Source organism: Balaenoptera physalus (genome assembly GCF_965194825.1).
Source record: "Balaenoptera physalus genome assembly, chromosome: X".
Taxonomy (NCBI): domain Eukaryota; kingdom Metazoa; phylum Chordata; class Mammalia; order Artiodactyla; family Balaenopteridae; genus Balaenoptera; species Balaenoptera physalus.
In genome coordinates, this window is record NC_138903.1 from 129702021 (window position 1) to 129717663 (window position 15643).

The 15643-nt window shown below is 59.2% G+C and overlaps 1 protein-coding gene and 2 pseudogenes across 3 annotated transcripts in view; all 3 read left to right on the forward strand.

Moving 5' to 3' along the window:
• The window catches only part of LOC309652234 (uncharacterized protein), an 80555-nt gene that overhangs the window by 5470 nt on the left and 59442 nt on the right, over positions 1 to 15643 (forward strand). The gene's annotated exons all lie outside the window — the stretch shown is intronic.
• LOC309652755 (melanoma-associated antigen 10 pseudogene) lies at positions 939 to 1932 on the forward strand (annotated as a pseudogene). The gene has a single exon. The product of its transcript is annotated as a melanoma-associated antigen 10 pseudogene (transcript).
• LOC309652756 (melanoma-associated antigen 10 pseudogene) lies at positions 7156 to 8220 on the forward strand (annotated as a pseudogene). The gene has a single exon. The product of its transcript is annotated as a melanoma-associated antigen 10 pseudogene (transcript).

The following is a 15643-nucleotide window of genomic DNA, read 5'->3' on the forward strand; positions in this document are numbered from 1 at the left end:
CCCCTCACTTCCTCTTCTGGTGTCTTATGGAGGTGAGGCCTTGGCTGAAGGAGATGGGTCACAGTCAGCAGAGGGAGCTGTCCCAGGCCCTGCAGGGTGTCAAGGTGGAGACTGAGCCGACCGCCCATCATCCCAGCACAGATGGACCCCACGGAGTTTGGTTGTCCCTTGTGAGCCCTGTTAGCCCCTGGGCACCATGGCCAGATGTGGAGGTCCTCACGCCCTTCTTTTCAGTGCAGGGAATGTGTCTTGAGAATTTTGCCTCAGGACAGCAGACAGAGGGCCCAGGCCCTGCCAGGGCGAAGGGGATGCCCTGCCCTGAGTGAACACAGAGCGGGCCACCCACACCAGGACAGTGGGAACCTCACAGAGTCCGGCCCACCCCTCCTACCAGCACCGAGGGGCCCAGAGTTGTGCCACAATCCACACCCGAGGTGCGCCCTCCATTCCTCTTACAGGGGCTCCAGGAACCGGGAGGCGAAGGCCCAGGTCTGAGGCACGTGTCCTCAGGCCACAGAGCAGAGGAGGCCCAGGCAGCGCCAGGAGTCAAGGTGAGGTGCGTGCCCTGAGTGTGCACCCAGGGGCTCCCCCTCCCAGAACACAGGGGACCCCACAAGGCCCAAGTCACCGCACCTCCCCACACCCCTCTCAGCCCCGGTCGGTACCTGGGGCTGTGCTGGCTGCACCCTGAGTAGCCACCTCGCTTCCTTCTTCAGGTTGGCAGGGGACAGGCCGCCCAGGAGGAGCGCCCCTGTGAGGCCCGAGGGCACCCCTCCAGGCGAGCCCTGTAAGTGGCCTTTGTCAGAGCTGCCCAGGGTGCGTTTCTCAGCCGAGGCCGCTCACACCCCCTCTCACCCCCAGGCCCGTGGTCCGTATCTGTCACCCCTGCCCAGACTCCCGTTGGCGGCCCGACCCCAGTCATCAGGACCCTGGTCGAGATGAGAGAGCTGCGCCAGCCTGAGGCAGACCTTCAGGACCCAGTCCAGGCCCAGGGCCCGGTGGAGGCGCAGCTGTTCGGGGCTGCGGGCGAGGAGGCCGCATCCCCCTCGTCCTCCTCCTCCCCCGTCGCCCCCTCCTTCTCCGCCTATGCCGAGTCCTTGCCCCAGGAGGCACTTACTGTGCTGATGGCTGACCTGGTGGCGTTCCTGCTGCCCAAGTATCGCACAAAGGAGACTACCACAGAGGCAGAAATGCTGACCATCCTCAGTGATTACCAGGACCACTTCCCCGTGGTCTTCAGCCGAACCTCCGCGTGCTCGCAGATGGTCCTTGGCCTCGACGTGAAGGAAGTGGACCCCAGCAATCACTCCTATGTCCTCGTCCCCGCCCTGGGCCTCGCCTACGATGGGATGCTGAGTGACGGGCCGAGCATGCCCAAGCCCGGCCTCCTGGTGTTGCTCCTGGGCCTGATCCTCCTGGAGGACGACTTTGTTGCCCCAGAGGAGGAGGTGTGGGGAGCACTTAGCAAGGTGGGTGTGTGTGCCGGGAGGGAGCACTACATCTATGGGGAGCCCAGGGAGCGCCTCACCAAAGTGTGGGTGCAGGAGGGCTACCTGGAGTACCGGCAGGTGCCCCACTGTGACCCCGCCCGCTACGAGTTCCTGTGGGGTCCCCGGGCCCATGCGGAGACCAGCAAGTGGCAGGTCCTGGAGTATCTGCTCAGGGCCAGTGGATGGGATCCCAGGTCCCTCCCATCCCTGTGTGCAGAGGGTGTGAGCAATGAGGAAGAGGGGGCCTGAGCCAGAGCAGCAGCCAGGCTCCTTCCAGGCCCACGTCCAGCAGCTTCTCCCGTGGGGCAGGAAGGGAGGCTGATCCTTCGCTCAGAGTTGAAGAGGGAGCGGTCAGCCTTCTAAGTAGTGAGGGCCCGGGGCTGTCGGGGGAACCCGGTGTGCAGCATATTTGGGTTCCTGTTGTGTATGATGACATGGAATTTCATCTCTGTTTTCTTTAGGAATTTGTCAAATATTGTTCCACTTAAAAGAAGGCTTAATAAGCTTCAGTATATAAGTTTGTGAATGACATTAATCACACATGTATTTGCACTAATTCAGTTGAACGACAAGAGTTTTGCTATTGTGTAAAACAAATTGTAAGATTCCCATATCATTTTGTGATCCTGAACAAGATAACATGGCATTGGAATAGGAATTTACTTGGAAATGTGAAAGTAATTAGCAGTACAACTGAAGGCCACCCCATTGTTCCTCGGGACACTCTGTCGTCGGCTCAGTGGTGCGTGCCTTGCTGTGGGACTGTCCTGTGCCCACCATAGGGCAGGGCCAGGCCCCGGGCATGTGGGCCAGATGGGGAGGGGCTGCCCCGGGGGGAGCGGGCATTGCCGGCGCCCATCTTCCTGGCGAGAGGCCACCCGCGGGGCCCTCAGGAAGGCAGAATGTGTGGGGATGGAGGGCCACCGGGTGGGGTGTAGCGGAGGCACCTTGTTGGGGATCCTGGGGGGGGTGCCCGGGACCTGAGGGATCTGGTGGCTGTTAGAAGTTCCTCTCTGTGTTATCATGCCCTCTGTTCAATGGTTTCAGTCAATGTTTCTCTTAGTAAATTTCCCTGAAACTTTCATCTGAGTCTGGCCTCTGCTGTGGGCAATGGAGGGAAAGGGCTGCTGGGGGTGAGGGCGGGGGTCCAGAGTAGGATTCCTGCTCAGCACCCATGGGACACCTCTCCAGTGAAAGGGTAGGCTAGGCACTTTGCAGACCCAGACATGGTGAGGGTTTTTCTTCCATTTCATAGGTGAATTGTAAAGTTTTAGCACAAACTGATAATTGCCTAAAAAGGCAGTAGAGAATTTAAAATGTAAATTAAAAAAATTATCTCAGCAGGAAGAAGGGAACATAGGAGCAAAAATAGTTGGACAGACAGTGCTATGGACTGAATATTTGTAAACCTGTCCCCTTCATTCACCTGTTAAATTCTAACCCCCAAAGGGATGGGATTTGGAGGTGGGGCCCTGGGAAGTGATTAGCCCATGAGGAGGGAGCCCTCATGAATGAGACTAGCTCCCTTATAAAAGAGACCCCAGACAGCTGCCTCATCCTCTTCTGCCATGTGAGAAGATGGCTAGTTGATAACAACTAGACAAGAAATCAGTCCATATAAAGAAGAGCTTTATTACTAGTACTTTATTACTCAGCCGTACAAAGGAACGAAATTGGGTCATTTGTAGAGACGTGGATGGATCTAGAGACTGTCATACAGAGTAAAAGGAGTCAGAGAGAGAGAAACAAATATCGTATATTAATGCATATATGCGGAACCTAGAAAAATGGTACAGATGAACCGGTTTGCAGGGCAGAAGTAGAGACACAGATGTAGAGCACAAACGTGTGGACACCAAGGTGGGAAAGTGTTGGGGGCGGGGGGGTGGTGCTGTGATGAATTGGGAGATTGGGATTGACATATGTACACTAATATGTATAAAAGGGATAACTAATAATTACCTGCTGTATAAAAAATAAAATAAAATTAAAAAATTAAAAACAAGAGAAAGAAAAAAGAATAGCTTTATGACATTAACAATCACAGCAGAAACCCACCTGTAAAGACAGATTGACCTATGTGCCACCATGGGCTCTGCATCTCCAAGTTTGCTCCTCCAACTCCGCAGCCTTGCAGGGAGGCCTTCCTATTGGTGGAAGGCCAATGGGCGTGTCTTTTGCTTCCAGAGGCGCCAAGCCTTGGGACCTCACGCCCTCAGTGCGCGTGGCTACTGCTGCTTCGGTAGCAAAGCGCCTCCTCACGTGCTCTTCTGATCCAACCACTTTCTGTATAAGGAGACGTCTAGATCTTTCTCCCTCATCTTCCTCGGGCTTCCGGGAGCACCTGGAAACCCACGTGGCGTTCGCACAGAGTGCCTGGGACAGTGGGCTGCACAGTTCCTGGCTGCAGTGCTGAGACGAGCTCTTCAGCCCCTTCTGAGCGGGACTCCGGCGTCATCCACAGAGTCAGAGAAAGTCAGGAGACAGGCGGGGGCTTTGCCGGGGGCTGGACTCCGCAGGTACCGGGGGCGCTGGGAAGGAGTGGGGGTGGGGGGAGGGGTACGGGCTGCTCGATGGGGAGTGGGGGAGGGGCGGCGGAGGGCAGCGGGCTGAAGGGGGGCTGGGGGAAGGGTCCCTCAGTGTGCTGGTCCGAGGGCAGGACCGCTGGCTGCTGGGGTGGCTGGTGGGGGGCGTTCTGGAGTTGGGGTGCAGAGGGTTGGGCTAATGGCTAAGCGTGGGGGGGCCCGGAGCGGAGGGCTTCTTGCTGGGCGGGTGGGGCCAGCTTTGGGGGCCAGAGGAGAGGACGACTGGCTGTGGGGGTGGGGAGGACGCGACGGGCGGGCCACTCCCCCTCCTCGGGCCGAGACACGAGGCGAGGGCTAACGGCTGCTGCGTGTGGCGGGAGGAAGGCGGAGCTACACCTGGCGCAGGCGCGGGTCGATGGGGAGGACTCTCGGGCCCCCTCCCCGGGCCGAGACACGAGGCGAGGGCTAACGGCTGCTGCGTGTGGCGGGAGGAAGGCGGAGCTACTCTTGGCGCAGGCGCGCGTCGATGGGGAGGACTCTCGGGCCCCCTCTCCGGGCCGAGACACGAGGCGAGGGCTAACGGCTGCTGCGTGTGGCGGGAGGAAGGCGGAGCTACTCCTGGCTGAGGCGCGGGTCGATGGGGAGGACTTGCGGGCGTGGGCACGGTAGGTGTTATGGGAGCTCCCGCCGGGGCGGGGGGTGGGGGGGGAGGACGCTCGTGGCAGGAAGGGGGCTCCAGCTCCCGGGTGGGCGGGGGCAAGAGGGGTGGGCTCTGCGTCTGGGGTGCGAGAGGCGAGAGCCCCTGGCTCTGGGGGTGCTCGGGGGAGGACTCCCCGGTGTGGGGAGGTGAGAGAGGCAGTCTGATCTCTACGCATGGGGGGCGCCCGGCTTGCAGGGCCCAGAGCGGATCGCCAGCAGGTGGTGGGTGGGGGAGGGTGTGTGGTGGGTGGGGGAGGGTGTATGGGGGGATGTGGTCGGCGGAGGGGGCGGGGAGGAGCCTCCTGGCCACGAGGGGCGTAAGTGATGCTGAGAGGGGAGGCGCTGGGGCTGCTGTGATCCGGTGGAGGCTGTTGACCATGGCAGATGGATTTGTGGGGGTCCAGGGAGGGGTCCTGCCCTGCTGCATGAGGCATCAAGAAGCTCCGCTGGCTGCCGAGGTGGGGCTAATGGCTAAGCGTGGGGTGGCCCTGAGCGGAGGGCTTCCTCCTGGGTGGGTGGGGCCAGCTTTGGGGGCCAGAGGAGAGGACGACTGGCTGCGGGGGTGGGGAGGACGCGACGGGCGGGCCACTCCCCCTCCTCGGGCCGAGACACGAGGCGAGGGCTAACGGCTGCTGCGTGTGGCGGGAGGAAGGCGGAGCTACACCTGGCGCAGGCGCGGGTCGATGGGGAGGACTCTCGGGCCCCCTCCCCGGGCCGAGACACGAGGCGAGGGCTAACGGCTGCTGCGTGTGGCGGGAGGAAGGCGGAGCTACTCCTGGCTGAGGCGCGGGTCGATGGGGAGGACTTGCTGGCGCGGGTGAGGTGGGCGTTATGGGAGCTCCCGCTGGGGCGGGGGGTGGGGTGGGGTGGGGCGGAGGACGCTCGTGGCAGGAAGGGGGCTCCGGCTCCCGGGTGGGCGGGGGCAAGAGGGGTGGGCTCTGCGTCTGGGGTGCGAGAGGCGAGAGCCCCTGGCTCTGGGGGTGCTCGGGGGAGGACTCCCCGGTGTGGGGAGGTGAGAGAGGCAGTCTGACCTCTACGCATGGGGGGCGCCCGGCTTGCAGGGCCCAGAGCGGATCGCCAGCAGGTGGTGGGTGGGGGAGGGTGTATGGGGGGATGTAGTGGGGGGGGCGGGGAGGAGCCGCCTGGCCACGAGGGGCGTAAGTGATGCTGAGAGGGGAGGCGCTGGGGCTGCTGTGATCCGGTGGAGGCTGTTGGCCATGGCAGATGGATTTGTGGGGGTCCAGGGAGGGGCTCTGGCCCCCTGCATGAGGCAGCGAGAAGCTCCAGGTCGCACTGGAGGCCATAGGGCGCGATGAGCACTTGCAGTACTTCCTCACATCCTGGCCGCGGAGAGACTGGGGAGCGGGTATAAGGGGCGGTGTCTCAGGTGGGCGGAGGGAAGGATCCCATGTCCTGCGTGGAGTCAAGTTGAGGCCCCTGAGGGAGGACTGAGGAGGTGCTGGGCCCCAAACAGAGGGGACCCCACAGATCCCCGACCCTGCCGTCAGCCCTGGGAAGCCCCGGGGTAGGATGGGCACACGCATTGTTTCTTTATTTCCCCATCAGGTCTGACAGACCCTGGGGACTTGGTATAAAGGACGGGGCCTCAGATCGATAGAGGGGAGGGTCCAGGTGCTGCCAGAGTGAGGGTGAGGCCCCTGAGGGACGACTGAGGGGAGCCCACAGAAACCCATCCGTGTGGTCAGCCCTGGGCAACACCGGGGCAGGATGACCCCAGGCAGCATTTCCTGACATCCGGGTCCCAGAGAGAGTGGGGACTTGGGGTAAGGGGCAGGGCCTCAGGTGGGCAAAGGGGGGGATCCCAGGTCCTGCCGGGGGTCAAGGTGAGGACCCTGAGGGAGGACAGAGGGGACCCTGGACCCCAGAACAGAGGGGACCTCAGAGGAGCTCGCCCATGCTGTCAGCCCTGGGAGGTCCCGGGCAGGGCTGACTTGACGTTGCAGGCTCTCACCTCTGCCACGTGGTTGGGGGTGGACTCGTCCAGGGATGGGAGGACCTTGGTCTGAGGGGAAACATCAGGTCAGCAGAGGGAGGAGTCCCAGGATCTGCCGGGGTCAAGGTGTGGACCTCGAGAGAGGACTGGGGGGGCCCAATCCCCGGAACAATGGGGGACACACAGAGTCCGGCCCACCCCTCCTGCCAGCACCGAGGGGCCCAGGGCTGTGCCACAATCTACACCCGAGGTGCGCCCTCCATTCCTCTTACAGGGGCTCCAGGAACCGGGAGGCGAAGGCCCAGGTCTGAGGCACGTGTCCTCAGGCCACAGAGCAGAGGAGGCCCAGGCAGCGCCAGGAGTCAAGGTGAGGTGCGTGCCCTGAGTGTGCACCCAGGGGCTCCCCCTCCCAGAACAGAGGGGACCCCACAAGGCCCAAGTCACCGCACCTCCCCACACCCCTCTCAGCCCCGGTCGGTACCTGGGGCTGCGCTGGCTGCACCCTGAGGGGCCACCTCGCTTCCTTCTTCAGGTTGGCAGGGGACAGGCCGCCCAGGAGGAGCGCCCCTGTGAGGCCCGAGGGCACCCCTCCAGGCGAGCCCTGTAAGTGGCCTTTGTCAGAGCTGCCCAGGGTGCGTTTCTCAGCCGAGGCTACTCACACCCCCTCTCTCCCCCAGGTCCGTGGTCCGTATCTGTCACCCCTGCCCAGACTCCCGTCGGCGGCCCGACCCCAGTCATCAGGCCCCTGGTCGAGATGAGAGAGCTGCGCCAGCCTGAGGCAGACCTTCAGGCCCCAGTCCAGGCCCAGGGCCCGGTGGAGGCGCAGCTGTTCGGGGCTGCGGGCGAGGAGGCCGCATCCCCCTCGTCCTCCTCCTCCCCCGTCACCCCCTCCTTCTCCGCCTATGCCCAGTCCTTGCCCCAGGAGGCACTTACTGTGCTGATGGCTGACCTGGTGGCGTTCCTGCTCCTCAAGTATCGCACCAAGGAACCGATCTCCAAGGCGGAGATGCTGAATATGGTCCTCCGTGACCATCGGGACTACTTCCCCGTGGTCTTCAGCCGGGCTTGCGAGTGCATGCAGCTGGTGTTTGGCGTGGACGTGAAGGAGGTGGACCCCCGCGAGTGCACCTACGTCCTGGTCCCCACCCTGGGCCTCACCTGTGATGCAGTGCTGAGCGACGGGCAGAGGCCCAAGGCCGGCCTCCTGGTGATGGTCCTGTGCCTGATCACCCTGTACGGTGACCGCGCCCCTGAGGAGGAGGTCTGGGAAGCACTTATCGTGATGGGGGTATATGCAGGGAGGGAGCACTGCATCTACGGGGAGCCCAGGGAGCTCCTCACCAAAGTGTGGGTGCAGGAGGGCTACCTGGAGTACCGGCAGGTGCCCCACAGCGACCCCGCCCGCTACGAGTTCCTGTGGGGTCCCCGGGCCTACGCGGAGACCAGCAAGTGTCAGGTCCTGGAGCATCTGCCCAGTGTCAATCCCTTGGATCCCAGGTCCTTCCCATCCCTGTGTGCAGAGGCTGTGAGCAATGAGGAAGAGGGGGCCTGAGCCAGAGCAGCAGCCAGGCTCCTTCCAGGCCCACGTCCAGCAGCTTCTCCCGTGGGGCAGGAAGGGAGGCTGATCCTTCTCTCTGAGTTTGAAGAGGGAGCGGTCAGCCTTCTAAGTAGTGAGGGCCCGGGCCTGTCGGGGGAAGCCGGTGTGCAGCATCTTTGGGTTCCTGTTGTGTATGTTGACATGGAATTTCATCTCTGTTTTCTTTAGGAATTTGTCAAATGTTGGTTCTTTTAATAGAAGACTAAACAAGCTTCAGTGTCTAACTTTGTGCATGACATTGATCCCACATGTATTTGTACTAATCCAGTTCAAGAACAAGAGTTTTGCTGTTCTGTAAGAGAGGTTGGGAAATATCTCAGTTCATTTTGTGACCGTGTACAAGATAACAGGAAATAAAAATTAGAACTCTTTTGGAAATGTGGAAGTACTTAGCAGTAATATAGATGGGGGAAGAATTAGAAAAATAAAAGTAATCGTAGTTCCAGTTCTTGCTTCTTCCCTGTCTTGTCTGTCATTCTATAACACTAACTATCTCTGTTCAGTTGGATTTGCATGGGTATTTTAAGAAAGTAGGAGAAGATTAATCTGCGTCAATAAGCCCCCTGCCCACTGGCTTGTTTATTCCGCACACCTCCACGGAGCCTCTGCTCTCCGGAAGGGCCTGTGTTAGTAGCGGGAATGCTAGGAAAAGCAGGACACACCCACACCTAGGGGGATGGTCTAGGAGCCGCAGTCACATGAGGAAGGTGGTGAGACATCCCCCAAGTCCCACAGAACAAGTCAACATAGGACGAGGCGGTGGGGCTCCAGGAGCGAGCCCTGGAGTGTAAGTGCCCTGAGCCAGGGCAGTTTGGGCCTTTGGGAAGCGGGGCTTCCTTCTGTGGGAGGTGATGGTGACGGAGCTGGGTGGTGGCAGCAGCCAGACCTGCAGAGGGTGTGTCTTGGGTTTGGGGGGAAAGTCTGAAATGCGACATGGCTGTGAGATGTCCTTTTGGATCATGGATAAAGGCGAGAGGAATCCCGTCCTGGGGCAGGAAGGAAGGGGTGCCGGCTCTTGTCGCATTGCGGTGGACTACACTGAAGCGGCAGGTGTTTTATCCCCACCATCTGCAAGGATTTCCAGAGAAATGAGGATCTTGCGCTTTGAAGTACTGCTCAGTATTCCCTGGGCTGGCCCTGCTCTCCCTGCCCTGGGAGAGCCAGTTACCAACTATATTGAAACGACTATTTTAGTCACCTGGAGTTTACTTTGGCCACCTGTGAGCAAGGTCTAGCTTTCATTGGGATGAAACGGATGAAAATAGGTGGTTTGAACGAAGCAAGGCTGCCAAAGCGGAAAGGAGTCGCTGTGTGACTGGAATCCTGGGAGCTTTGCGTGAGCTGCGCCGAGCTGGGGAAAACACCACCCCTCCCTCCCCGCCGACAGACACACACACACACGTCCAAATTGAATAATACATCCTCCAGGAGTAAAACACACAGAGCAGCAATTTTGGCTGGTTTTCTATTCCGTTTCCTATGGAGCTGCAAATTCTCTGAGATGTCATGAAAAGAAAAGAACTTCCAGAGGAAAGAGGGACAGAGTCTGGGATCAGAATAATACTAGAAATAAGTCCTAGTCACTAAAGAAGCAATGTCCGCCAGTGTCCCCGGGTTCAGGCAGGTTCAGAAATGTGGCGGCATCAGAGACCCACAGGTTCGGGCCGTGACCTAGCATCGAAAGGAAGGAGCAACTTCTGGGCCTAATGAGATTGTGAGGTCACTGCAGTGGCAGGTGCAGACGGCGCCGGGGGCTAAAGAGGCAGCCCTCCCTGCTGAGCGCCGTAGAGCAACGTGAACGTTACGTGTGATCCTGGATTTGAAGCACCTGCCACATAGCAGGCGGGCACTTGGAAAAGGAGGAGAATTTCAAGGCCAATGTGACGTGTTCAGACACTCCTGCCGGAAAAGAAGGGGATTTTGTCATCACAAATGGTAAGCGCTGCTTCTGTTGAGCCTCTACTAGGCAGTGTGGACTTGGAGAGACGTCAGGTGCTCGTCCCCATCTTGTCTTCCTCTCCTCCCCGCACAAATGGGGACACAGCACTGCCAGTCCTCTTTACTTAGGAGGGGTCATGTGATGACCTTTTGCCACTGAATTCTGAGCAGAAGCACTTTTGTCACGGCCAACTGTGTAGAAGGCACAGCGGGGCCGGGGGTTAATCCTCAAGGCATGACAACACAGACACAGACCACTGTGTTTCCTCCCCCAGGGTCTTAAGTCCTGCACCTTTGACCCTTAGATGTGAGATGCCAGACTGTGTGCCTTTAAGGCCCTGGGCAGGGTTGGAGGTGTTCCAGAGAGAGGCTGCCCCACAGGGAACCCGCGGAGGGAATTCCCCCAAGCCACCCGCACCCTTAGGTCCCTGAGCTGCACACATCCGTCCCCGCGGGGCTGTGCTGAGTCTCTGTCAGGAGGGCAGCCGCCAGCTGCCAAACGGCCCTGTTGGGGTCGGGGGCGTCCTCGGGGGGCCCAGCCCCGAGTCCCCCCCGGGGGTGACCCCGCTGCCCCCAGCGCCCACTCTCTCCGGAACCTGGCCTCGGTCTGCGCAGCCTGGCTTCTGCCCTGCCTGTCCCCGCACTGAGAGCCGCTTAGGCCCCGGTCCTGATGACCTCATGCATGTGTGTTTATCTGAAAGTGCCAGAGAAGCATCCCCTCCCACCAATATCATGCTTCGGGTGGAGCTGGCAGGACGTGATGTAGCCACTCGGCGAGTCTCCTCGTGGTTGGTAAATGATAATCATGGCCGCGTGGATGTGGGGCGAATCTCTGTGCTTCCGAGTTATTTTGAAATCATTCCCTACGTAATGCCCAAATGTTTGAGTACACTGATGGCCTTCTGAATGTGACCGTGAGGTTTTGGTTTTTGAGCCTGAGTGTGAGAGGCAGAGGGGCGTCTTGTGAGCCCCGCGCAGAGCCGGCTAGGACTCTGGTGTCCCCGATCAGGGTGTCTGAGCAGAGGGCCAGGCTGCAGCAGATGGCAGGGGTGGTCCCCAGGACGCTCCCCCAGGCCCCAGCCACCCGCAGACCCGCATGAGGATGTGGAAAGGAGCCAGGCAGGGGAGGGCTTTGGGGTCCCGGTGATGCAGGCTGTGAAGAGGGTCAGCCGCCCCAGAGAGGGGGAAGGGGCAGCGCCCACCAGACCCCGTGTGACCCGCCCTGGGCTGGCCGGGGGCGGCCGGTGGGAGCAGGCGCCTCTGCCGGCGAGCTGCAGCCCTGGACCCCAGCAGGAAATGGGTGCTCCAGGACCAGACCCCCGTGGGGCGCTCCCGGGGGAAAGCAGGGATTCCTAGTGCCCGTTTGTGCAGTGAACTGACTGATGGGGGACAGTGCTAGCCCAGGCACGGCCGCGGCAGGCAGGGCAGCAGCGGCCGGGACACGCCAAGAGCACCCCAGGGACATTCCGGGAGGCACTTTTCAGGGGGGCAGCAGCACCCTCCCCAGTAGACTCTGGACGAGCACACACCACCCCGGCACCCAGCCAGTCCTGACCAGGGCGGGGCAGAGCACACGGGAGCTCCCTGCCCATCAGCGGGAAGGTCTGACGTCCTCTACGTGCCCTGAGCCTGCCCCGTGAGGGGCTGGTGTGAGTTGTCTCAGCCGTGGCCCTGTTTCCCGAGAAGCCCCCGTTCCCGGGCCCCAGCTAAAGTCTGCTCTGAGCTCCAGCCCCCTTGGCAAAGCGCTGACCTCCTGCCTGCCTCTCGCCTACCCTCCTCTGTGGCAAACATCGCCGGCTGCTGCTTGAGGGGCCTTCGTGAGCAAGTAAGGGGTCCCGGGCCTTTGCCTGTCCTTGGTCCCTGAGCTGGGGCTGGGCACAGGGACGGGGCTGGGCACAGGGATAGGGCTGGGATGGTGGCGGGATGCAGGGTGTGAAGCCAAGGGACATTCACAAGACAGCAGCAGGGTGCAAAGCCACGTGCGCTCAAGCATCCAGAGGAGGTCATCCACAGGGCCCTGAAGGGCACAGACACTCACGCCCGTGAGGACACTGTGAGAGTCCTCCAGCCCGGCGGTCCCCGTGCTTTGAATGCAGGCTTGCCGCCTGCCTGACAGCCAGTCTGCCGGGGGAAGTGAGCCTGCAGGAGAAGGTGGGGCCACCACGCCGCCGGGAGAGACGGGAGCAGAGTGGGCAGAGGAAGGAGAGAGCAGGGCCCAAGCCTGCGCAGAAGAGCCGCCTTCAGAGGGCCGTGCCTCGGACCCCCACGTCCAGACGAAACCTTCTCCATCCTCACGCCCTCTCTGCTAGATCCCACCTCTCCTCCAGGGTCTCATCTTCATTTCAGGGGAGGTGGCGTCTTGACAGGGTTTAGGAGAGTCCCCGTGGGCAGGGTCTGGCGTCAGGCTCTCAGCGTCCTCATCTGTAGAATGGAGAGTGTAACAGTACAACTTCTGAGCCTTGATATGAGATTGTGCTCGGTTCCTGGAGCCGCCCTACAAGGTAGCACAAATGGAAGTCGCCAGTGGGGTTGCGACTTCTCTCCCTTTTCTGAAGGCTCAAGTGAAAAACATCACGGTGCTGGCAGGGCCATGCTTCCTCTGATGGCTCTGGAGGAGGGTTTTTCTTCTTTCTTCCATCTCGTGATGTCCCCAAGTGTTCCCTGGTTTATGGCTAGATTACTCCAGTCTCTGCCTTCATTTTTACATGGCTGTCTCCCCTCTGGTCATGCCTACGGCCAATTTGCCCTCTTCTTCTAAGGATACCGGTCATATGGGATTAGGCCCAGTCTAATGACCTCATCTTTTTTTTGTTTGTTTGTTTTTAACATCTTTATTGGAGTATAATTGCTTTACATTGTTGTGTTAGTTTCTGCTGTATGACAAAATGAATACATATATATATATCCCCATATCCCCTCCCTCTTGCGTCTCCCTCCCACCCTCCCTATCCCACCCCTCTAGGTGGTCACAAAGCACCGAGCTGATCTCCCTGTGCTATGCGGCTGCTTCCCACTAGCTATCTATCTTACATTTAGTAGTTTATATATGTCCATGCCACTCTCTCACTTCATCCCAGCTTACCCTTCCCTCTCCCTGTGTCCTCAAGTCCATTCTACACGTCTGCATCTTTATTCCTGTCCTGCGCCCTAGGTTCTTCAGAACCATTTTTTTTTCTTTTTTTTTAGATTCCATATATATGTGTTAGCATACGGTATTTGTTTTTCTCTTTCTGACTTACTTCACTCTGTATGACAGACTCTAGGTCCATCCACCTCACTACAAATAACTCAATTTCGTTTCTTTTTATGGCTGAGTAATATTCCATCATATATATGTGCCACATCCTCTTTATCCATTCATCTGTCGTTGGACACTTAGGTTGCTTCCATGTCCTGGCTATTGTAAATAGTGCTGCAATGAACATTGTGGTACATGTCTCTTTCTGAATTATGGTTTTCTCAGGGTATATGCCCAGTACTGGGATTGTTGCAATGACCTCATCTTAACTCGACTACATCTGCAAAGGCCCTATTTCCCAGTAAGTTCCCTCACAGGTACTGGGGATGAGGGTTTCAGCATATCTTTTTGGGGGCATAATTTAACCCCTAACAAATATGCCACAAGGTGTCACCTGCATATGAAGTGCCTGACCCAATGTAGGTGCTCATTGCCAAGGGGCTATTATTACTGCGTATCCAAGATCTACCTTCCCCCACATTTTAATATTCCTGAATCTGTGTATGTCTTACGATCTACTTGGACATTGCTTGACGGATTTTTTCTTTTTCCATTTAAAATATGTTATGAAATGGATGATCTATCTCACATCTGTGTAAACATGGTATAACTTGTTCAAGAAGCCTCAGCATGTCCATGCCCTGCGAGAATGTGGTGCGGCTGCCCACAGATCATGCCTGCAGCTCCTGGAATCTTAGGAAGCAGAGATCATGATTCCGGCAGAGGTGGTGGACCCAGGGTGAGGCCTGGGAGGAAGGGCAACTGCTTAGTAGCAGGGCTCTTGGGTGTGTCGGACTCCCAAATTCATTTCCTGGGCACTTGCTGCGCACCTATGGTATACTGCACTGCAGGGGTGCAGGCGGTAGCAGGAAGCCCAAGGGCCTCCTGAGCTGAGCCCGCAGGACACAGAGGCCCGGGAAAGCCCCCCTCCTGCTGACTGAAGGGAGGCCAGGGCAGGATGGTGTGCAGTCCATGGGGCTGGAGCAAACATTTTAGGAGGTGAAAGGATCCCAGTGTAGACCGGAGACTGTGACAAAGCAATCTAGCTCTCTGAGAAACGTATGGAGCTGCCTCACTGAGATGTCGCTCCGCAGAGGCCCAGAGCCTCCCTCTCCACCTGGGAAGCCTTCCTGGAGCCCCTGGTGGCAAGAGAGGTCCAAAGTGGAAGCACAGGGACATCCTGGTGGCTCTAGGCTCCCAGACACCGCCTACCCATTGGCCTTCTAACAGGAAACGGCCCGTGCTCCCTTCCTCCTGGGAAGCTTTCTCCACGAGAGGTGCTCGCCCACCCGCTCCCGGGTCCAAGTGACAAGATGGCCAGTGGGGCCTTGAGACGCCCCTCTCTCCCTCTTGTCTCAGCAGCTGCAGTTTGCAAGTCTCGAGGGAAGCCTCCCCGATGAGGGGTGGCCCCTGCTGGGCTCTGGAGGAAGACGGGGGCAGCTGCAATCCAAGCAGAACCAGAGATCCTACTGCCTCAGCCCCTTCCACTGCACCCCAGCCCCTCCCCAGCTCCTCGAGCCCCCAAACACAGCCCCTGTGTTCTGCCACCTCCCTGCCAGGCTCCAACCACCTGCCAGGGAGCTTTCAGGACCAGAAAGACGGTGCACTTAGCAAGTGAAGCTAAAGTAGCCAGAAACAAGGGCCCTCTAAGGAAGCGCTGGGGGGAGGCACCTTGTAAGTGGAGTCTTGGGAACTCCAGGGACTCCAGGGATTTTCTCATTGGTGGCACTAAGGGTGTGGCCTTTCAGGAGCTCAGAGTGGAGAGTTTCAGGTCCAGAGAGGGTCAGCCTGTAGCCACAGGCTCCCGGCTGAAGAAGCTGTCAAACTGGTCCCCCAGGAACCCTGGGGTAGGCCCCCCGGCCTGGCCAGGGATTGGCTCCCAGCTGTCCCTCCCGCCAGTGGAGCGGCGGTGAAGCTGGTCTAAGTCCTCTAATTCCATGCCCCCTCCACTCTGCTGCTTCAGTGGGCCGGGGGCGGAGCCCTGGCAGCACAGCGCGGAGAGCTGGGCCCCAGCCACTTCCTTCCCTGACCCAGTTCCTCCATGACCAGACTGTCTGAAGGCACCGGAATTCTCTCCTTTCAGGGCCCTGCTCTTCAGAAGCCCGCCCTCCACCCCATCACATTGGAGTCAATATGAATGTTGAATTGGACAAGCCACCAACTGCTTTCTGGCTTATCTGGGGCTTGTGCCTTTTCAATCCA